The sequence below is a fragment of the Pinus tabuliformis genome, chromosome J (genome assembly GCF_031772625.1).
Source record: "Pinus tabuliformis cultivar Carrire ecotype Pingquan chromosome J, CPIR1, whole genome shotgun sequence".
Taxonomy (NCBI): domain Eukaryota; kingdom Viridiplantae; phylum Streptophyta; class Pinopsida; order Pinales; family Pinaceae; genus Pinus; species Pinus tabuliformis.
Window position 1 is genome coordinate 1038252459 of NC_142295.1, and position 7192 is coordinate 1038259650.

Below are 7192 nucleotides of genomic sequence, written 5' to 3' on the forward strand. Positions count from 1 at the left end.
TAGAATTTTACTGAATTTTTTCATTCATGCAATAAACTTAAATTTGATTGAGCTACTTGTATATTGGCTTGAACGTTCTGGTCACAAAAATTTCCTACAAAATTAATCCTTATCTGAACTGGAGCAGGAATATAGGTCTCATGTTTATCCATTAATGGTAAATGCATCCGATATATTAGTTGCGGCTCATATCAGACCTCCCTTACACACAACATCCATGGTGTTGTTGTTCCACCATTCTCCTGTGAAAAAATAAAAAGAAATTTGAAAATAATTTACTGTTGTCAATTGAATTGCTCTTTTTTTTTATGCTTTTCATTATAGAAGTGTGACCTGAATATGTGTCCTTCTAAATGAAATTAAGATCTGCCCTTCAAATTTGATCACTGGTTAAGAGGTGTATGAATGACAGTTTCTAAATGACAGTTTCCAAAAATTTAAACAGTAACACAAAATTCTACCAAATATCTTTCCATTCTCATGAGTGTCGGTGGCTTTGTGGCAGAAGCAATTCGCGGTCGCCATTTGCGGGTACAATCAGCGGCAGAGGAGCAATATTCAGAAAATGGAGACTTCAGGAAAGAGCGACGGAAAGGGAGGGAAGAATGGAGTAGGCTCAAGGAAGAAGCGAGTAACCAAAATAGTGAAGGCCGGATTGACGTTTCCAGTGGGGAGGATTGCCAGATATCTCAAGAAAGGGCAGTATGCCAAGTGGGTTGGAGGCAGGGCGGCCGTCTACCTTGCCGCTGTCTTGGAATATCTCACCGCCGAAGTGTTGGAGTTTGCCGAAAAAGCTGCCCGTCGTTTCAAGAAGACCAGAATTATCCCTCGCCACATTATGCTGGCCGTCCGATTCGATGAGGATTTGGATAAACTTTTCGAGAATGTGACCATCGCTAACGGTGGAGTGATTCAACGCATTAATTATGCTCTCTTCTCCAAGAAGTACATCGAGAAAGTGAAGAATGGGAAAGTGAAGTATGCTTATGCGCCAAATTGATGTTTTTTATAACATCACTTTTTCTTCCTCTGGGGGCATTTTGCTTTCTAATAAAGCCCACTTGGAACTTATTACTGAATACTCTATAGATATGTATAGGTCTTAAATCAATTCTGTTCGTAGTGTGAACTGTTCAAATATTGTTTTATGCATAAATCCCTTTCGAAAGGTATGGCAAATTAAGCCCCAGAGTTTAGGGTTCCAAGTTTACTGAAATTTCGAGGATTTATAGGTTTACAATAACTCATTTTGTTGTTTTATGTTACATTACTATTTACTACGTTTATTATTGTTCCAAGTACTTTATTTGATGCTTGATTTATTTAATCCATTATTGTCCGTAGGTTTTATGTATTCAATATGCTGGTTCTTAAGTTTTTTTGGGTGCTTTTTCTTTCTTCATTTTTTACTCCAGGCTTTTATTGTTTAAACTATGATTAAATGTTATTTTTTAAGTTGTTACATCTTTCATTTCAAGTCTATATGGTTTAATTCATGCCTAGATATTTGGACTAATATAATTGACAACGTTTAAATTAATGTTGAATTGTTTTCCTGTAAGCCTAATAGTTAGAACTTTGAAGTTGTTTGTTTTTGGTAATATATTATATGTTAATACTTTCTTTTTCATTGTATTTAAGAGTATACCTTTATTTAGCATTGAATGGTTTTTCCATAGGTCTAATAGTTAGAATCTTGAAGTTGTTTGTTTTATATGTTAATAGTTTCTTTTTCATTGTATTTAAGAGCATATTGTTACTGTTAATTGATCCTTGGCCTTTTACATGGAGGACCAATAAGCGTTTTTGTTGTTGTTGTTGTTGTAAAATGTGTATGATTAATCTACTATGAATTTTAACTCTCATCTTAATGTGGTGCTTTATCTAATTAGTTGATTCCTAAAAGTCTTATGAAATCTTGAGATGATTAGGAATCTCCACTTCAATGCTACTTCTTGCTTCAACCTAAATGTGGGTGGATTAGTTGGTAACTTCATTAAAGGATTTATCATTGTATATATGCCCATTGGTTCCAACTCTAAAGAAATTCATCATTGGCTTGGAATTTATAATCTACACTACTATAGGAGTCACCTCTTAATATAGTAGATTCCCCATTTCTACTGAAATTACTTAGTTATCTTCTTAGGAGGGGATAATAGTAATTATAACTCTTTAGAATAGTGATGCTTCAATAGGGAGTGAAATAGGAGACATTTTTATGATCTTATGCTAGAGCCTTAAAGAAGAAAAGAAATGTAAAATAGATTTTGTGACTAATGATTGAATGAATAAGGAAGAGTCCTTTAGTGCCTAATCCCCATAATTTTGGGTTGGTAAATGGATGTCCACTTAGTGGGATGCTAGCTTTTTCCTTCTAGACCATAGAAATCTATTGGAAATTTAGGTGAACTTATTTATAATAAATTTAGGGATGATTGTAAATGAGCTATAATATGTGTATTCCCTTTATGACATTCTTTATTAAAATATCTATGAGCATTAAGTTTGTAGTCATCATTATTTTAGGCTTTGAGTGAAGCCCCATGGTAAAATTTGGAGAAAAATAGAAATCCCAAAAAATCAAATTATCTCATAAAAGAACTAGAATTGGAAGTTGGAAAAGGCTCAAGGAAAATAATGGATAATTTTTACCACAAAACCCAAATTTATCATAAAAAGAAAGGGCAATTTAATATATGAGTCATTAGCATCCCAATGTTCTTAAAACACTTACAAAACCCACAATTTATTCATAATTAGGTTTTGTAGATACTAGCCATTAGTGGAGCCCAACATACATAAGTATTTAGTAAAATCACAATTCAGTCATATAACTAGGTTTTGTAGAATAAAAAATCATGGGATATCTACATGGTAAAATCAGGAGAAAAATAGAAATCCTAAACCATGAAGTTCAAATTTAAGCAAAAACGGACTCAATGGACTCATAAGGAAAATAATGGGCAAATATTGTTCTTCCCAAATTTTACGTGGAAGACATGCATCCTCACAGCTACAAGTCTTTGGGTTGTATATGTACTGAGTGGTTCTCTTTGTTGGATATGAAAATTGCCCAATGTTTGTGGTGGAGGTGCAATACTATACACATAATTATGATTTTTAGTTTTTAAGCTTTAGTTGTAAAAAATACCTTTAAATAGAATGCATTAGAGAAGAATACCATTGGACTACACTAGAGAATAATACGATTGGAAAAACTTGGGTTGTCAAATTTGCAACCCAAAATTTCCAATGGTATATGTACTATTTTATCACAATTTTATTTTATTTTTTTAAATGTAATTTAACCAAGTCAATTGTTTAGATAACATAAGGGTGGTAGGAAGGGGAAAGGTTTTGTACAACCCTGAAGTAAAATTGAATACAAGGTATGCTTGGGGATTGAGTTCAATGACCAACCCTGATGAAAATTTGAATAGAAGGTATGCTTAGGGATTGGGGTCTATTATCAAAAATCAGGTTGAATTGCATGGCATGTTGTAGCTTGCTCCCAAGAATCCTTTGAGTTTCTAATATAACCATCTTTGGAGACTCACTTCTGGTTATTCAACATCTCCACAAAAACACCTAGCTAAAAGAAAATCATTTACCAAATTTAATAATAAAAAAATAAAAATAAATTAAAATGTTGCTTGAAGAATTATCCTCTAAAGCTTTTCTTCTATATTTTAAAGAAACAAAATAGTGAGGTTAATAAGTGTGCTAATAAAACTTCTCAGCTCAAAGTTAAGAAATTAGAAACTAATAGCACCCAAGGCTGGTTTAATTTACCATAACCTCAAACTCAATCATATGGCTATAAAGCATACTAAGATCCACACCCACAAAATTTCTCCAGTTTAGAGGAAAAATATTCCAGTGTCATTGTTAATTATTGGGAATCAATCACCACAGGTGGCAGGGAGACTGCACCTGATTATGGCATTGCATTATTACCTTCACCATTACGCTAACGCTAATCACACCTTATTAAATTGTAATTCCACCGTTCGAAAGTCGCAAAACAAAGCTCAATTTCTTCTTGAAAGCATGATGGATGTCCATGGCATATGAATTATGAACAAGTTGATGCCATTAAATCTCCCTACAGGTGGTTCATCAGGCTGCGTCATTTCAAGATGGCCCCTCCCCTATGCAGACATAATAACTCATCATTTTCAAGCATGCACAACATTGGCTGTGGATTTAGGCATGTCTTGCAGTCTTTATGCCTACCTACTTGGGTACAGTCTTGGGCTGCAAAACCCATTTTCATCCTGGCCATTACAGGTGGAACAATAATCGACATTTCTGAATTGAAGCAGGAGGCTCCTTTGTGGGTGGTGGGAGGCAAAGCTCTTGCTAAATTCAACCCGATTCTAAAACTAGAATATCACTTTGTCAACTTGGATATTGTTGCACAATTGAACTGAAGATTGATTCTATGAAAGTTGATTTATTGGTTCTCAATTTGAAGATAAAAGATTATATGATGTCCACTGTCCAAGTGCAAGAGGATATATTGATTAACATACTTTGTTTTTAGTCCAAATACAAGTTCTAAGTTTGTAATCACTTTTTTTACTATTTATAGAAAGAGTCTTTTCTGATTGGTAAAAAAAAGTGTAAGAGGAAAACTAGTCCTCGAAGCAAAACTTGCCAAAAAAAATGTGAATTAGAAGTTCTATGTAGTCAACTCTTGAATCTCCTTGACCAAAAAAATGTAAGAGGAAAACTAGTCCTCGAAGCAAAGCTTGCAAGACAAAATGATGAATTAGAATTTCTGTGTAGTCAACTCTTGAATCTCCTTCGACAAATCAACCTTTTGCACAGACTTTTCTGAGAATGAAGACTCAACTAGAACCCATGATGAACATAAAATATATTTATATTTTCAAAAAAAAGGAAAATAAAAAATGTTTACGTAATATAATATAACATTACAAAATTTCTCTCATTTTACCCATTCTCTCTCGTCTCTCTCATTCTTAGCCAGGGAGATCTCTGGGGTACTTAATAACACCTTAAATATATCTTTTTCTTGATTTGTTCCTTACCCAAATATATTTCCTTCACAAATAATCATTTACTTTAACTGAAAAACTATATTATTTGAAGCCTTCATCAAAGTTGTGAGCATTTAAAGCTAAAATTGGTTAATAGCTTTCCTCCTTGAGGGAGGGATTAAATGGAAACAAGTGATACACTTTGCAATGTTCTTAGTGCCAAACATAACAATCTCAAAAAATAGTTAATAGCTTCAACATTTTTAATAGAATTAATGTCAATAGTTAGAATTTCATCAACAATTAAAATATGTGAGATAATAAAATTGTTGTTATTTTTAATCCCTTTAATATTCCATAAAGTCCCTTCTTTTTTTTAGAAGTTTGCTAATACTATCTAGAACTAAAAGGAAACGAAGAGTAAGGGTGTTAAATTTTAACACATGATACATGCTTTCTTAATAGTTGATTGAACTTTAGTGTACAAGTATAAATTTAAGTTGATAATGCAAATTAAACATCATGTTTGGTGGTGACTCATAGGGTGTAGATTGAGTGTTTGAGAGTTCTCTCTTATTTAATTTGTGATGTGTTTGTGTGAGTTTATTGTTGAGACATTGATTTAACCTTGAGTCAAGAAGAATTTAATTTATTGTGGGCATCATCCTTGGACTAATAAGTGTTTGATGTATTTATTTGAGATATGCATTATGTGAGAAAAGAGAAAAAAATGCATAAAATATCAAAATAATGAAATGATTAGGTTTCATCTATATGAATTTGTAATTTGAAAACTAGGATAAGAATGATTTCCAACAACAATCATGTAAATTCTTGCTTTATAAAAAGGTATGACAACAAGTCGACATTATTCTCAATCTTAACATAGTTGAAAGATGAATCACATCGATAACTTTATGTGTAGTAACTTCCAATAATAGGTGTGCCCCTACTCATTTTGAATTCTTGGAATTGAATGTGCACTCCCAAAGAAGTGTGCCCCACCATTGCCCAATAGTGAGAGGATGAATGGAGAACAACTTATAGTAATCAAGAAGTTTAAAAAACCCTCTTTGTAAGGTAGGTATTCTCCAATAATTATCATTCTCTCAAGAAATAACATTCGATATCAATGTATTTAGAGTGATCATGAAATAGTTAGATCCATCCTCAATCAATGGTTGACCATGTCAAGATATGAAGACACTAGACTCTCCAAAAGAGCTCACCCTCATCTTGATATAGGAATAAAAACACATATCTTCAAGTGAGGGTGCATCATGAAAAATATGAACAATAATCGGGACATGATTTTATAGGTCCACATAGATAGTGCTCTTCAAGCATGCATGCATGTAAAAGTGATATATGACCCTCAAGCTTCAAGTCCATGCAAGATGCATTGAAGGAGACATATGTCCTCTTAACATGCCACATGTAAACTCCATAATAACCTCCAGATAAAATATTTTATGTGCTAAGTCAAAGACATGAGTGTGCTCGCCAATCGAGGTCAAATAATGCTAAGTGTCGCTGAAATATCCGTGCAATAATGAAGAGAGGGTGTTTAGGAGGGTTGTGCCCAAGAATATTGTGTCATGTAATTACCTCAACCATTCATCAAATATGAAATATCCTATATGGATTGTGCCCTTGGAAGAAGTGCCAAAATGGTCAACTAACTTCCCAAACCATTTGCAGAAGAGAAGGGTGTCCTAAAGAAGTGTGCTAATAAGGGGGGTGTTATCCAATAATTGTTGTATTGTGAAACTAAGTTATCTTCCCTAATGATAACCCCACCATGATAACAACATATTGATAGGATAAAAGCTCAACCTAGGATTGAATCTAGGATGCATCATTGAAGGACTATTACATGATTAATACCTTATAAATAATAAAAAGAGGCTTGATCACCAAAGATGTATATAATAACCCCCTTCTCTAACTCAAAATTTAGAAATAATACATCATTCAATACACTTAACCCCTAGGAAATATTTAACAACATTTTACAACGTTGACCTAACCTCAAATGTCCCATTATGGAAATGGGGTCTAAATTTTTTGATCTTTTTCAAGCATATCATAACTTAAATTGGATAACATTGTTTCTTTCATCTCATCAAGATCTTTGCAACAATATAATTTTTTCTCCAATTTGACTCCTCCATCAAAATATG

The 7192-nt window shown here is 33.2% G+C and overlaps 1 pseudogene; it reads left to right on the forward strand.

The window, feature by feature from the left end:
* Positions 1-565: 565 nt before the first annotated feature.
* Positions 566-1000, forward strand: LOC149230432 (putative histone H2A.1 pseudogene; annotated as a pseudogene).
* Positions 1001-7192: the final 6192 nt, after the last annotated feature.